The sequence below is a fragment of the Rhagoletis pomonella genome, unplaced genomic scaffold (genome assembly GCF_013731165.1).
Source record: "Rhagoletis pomonella isolate Grant_MI unplaced genomic scaffold, Rhpom_1.0 Rhpom_scaffold_00016, whole genome shotgun sequence".
Taxonomy (NCBI): domain Eukaryota; kingdom Metazoa; phylum Arthropoda; class Insecta; order Diptera; family Tephritidae; genus Rhagoletis; species Rhagoletis pomonella.
The window spans coordinates 1773629-1775118 of record NW_023458570.1 but is presented as its reverse complement, the minus strand read 5'-3'; positions in this window follow the sequence as shown (position 1 = coordinate 1775118).

Sequence of the window (1490 nt, the reverse complement as noted above, 5' to 3'; positions counted from 1 at the left end):
AAAAATAAGAATATTATAAATTTTTGGAAAATGGGCGTAGCCACGCCTACTTATGGTTACATGCGTATATATTGGTAACCGCTGCACCAATTTCTTCCAAGCTTGGCACAGTTGTTGGCCTTGGTACAGCATAAAAAACCGCCGAAAATTTTTAAAATCGGACAATAACCACGCCCACATCCCATATAACGGTAATTTAGAGAAATACAAAATCTTCGATAAATCATTAAATATTGAAGCTAATTTATTCAAAGTTGATGCTTGCAACAATTCTTTACCAAGAAATACGTTTATGGTAAAATTTTGGAAAATGGGCGTGGCACCGCCCACTTATGATCACATATAAGTATATCGGTAACCGTTCTACCAATTTGTACCAAACTCGGTATGGTTATTGTACTTGCCACGTGTAAGCAAAACGTTGAAAATTATTGAAATCGGACTAAAATAACGGCCGATTCTCATATAACGGTAAATTTAAGAAATGCTTGAAACTTCAATATTTCGAAATTGAAGGACGCTAATTTACTCAAAATTGATACACCTCGGCTTACCATCTAGCGGAAGGTTTCGGAAGGGTGAAAAAACATATATTTAATACTTGCGCCGGGTATTTAATGTTCGGCTCCGCCCGAACTTAGACTTTCTTACTTGTTTGAGTTGAAATTTCAAGGGCGTAATCGTTATTTGCGGTCCCTGGTAAATTTATTTGGGACACGACAGCAGCAAAGCATATTACAATGCACTGCAGTGGTGAAAAAAAACAAATTTACAGTAGCTATAATAAAAGTAATAAAGCAAGCAATAACTAAATGTATGTTTGCATGAAGCGATATAAGAGAAACAAGTAAGAAAGTGTAAGTTCTGGCGGAGCCGAACATTAAATACCCGGCGCAGGTACTAAGTATATGATTTTCACCTTTACGAAAGCTACCGCTACATTGTAAGCCGGTGTGTATCAATTTTAAGTAAATTAGCGTCCTTAAATTTCGAAATATTGAAGTTTCAAGCATTTCTGAAATTTGCCGTTATATGAAAAGTGGTCGTAATTTGAATCTGATTCCAATAATTTTTCAACGTTTTGCTTCTATGTGGCAAGCACAATAATCATACCGAGTTTGATACAAATTGGTAGAACAGTTACCGAGATACATATATGTGACCATAAGTGGGCGGTGCCACGCCCATTTTCAAAATTTTATCATAAACATATTTCTTGGTAAATAATTGTTGCAAGCATCAATTTTGAGTAAATTAGCTTTAATATTTATTGATTTATCAAAGACTTCGTATTTCTCCAAATTACCGTTATATGAGAGGTAGGCGTGGTTACTGTCCGATTTGAAAAATTTTCGGCCATTAGATATGCTGTAGCAAGGCTAACAACTGTGCTAAGTTTGGAAGAAATTGGTGCAACGGTTACCAAGATATACACTTGTATCCATAAGTGGGCGTGGCTACGCCCATTTTCGAAAAATGTATAATATTCT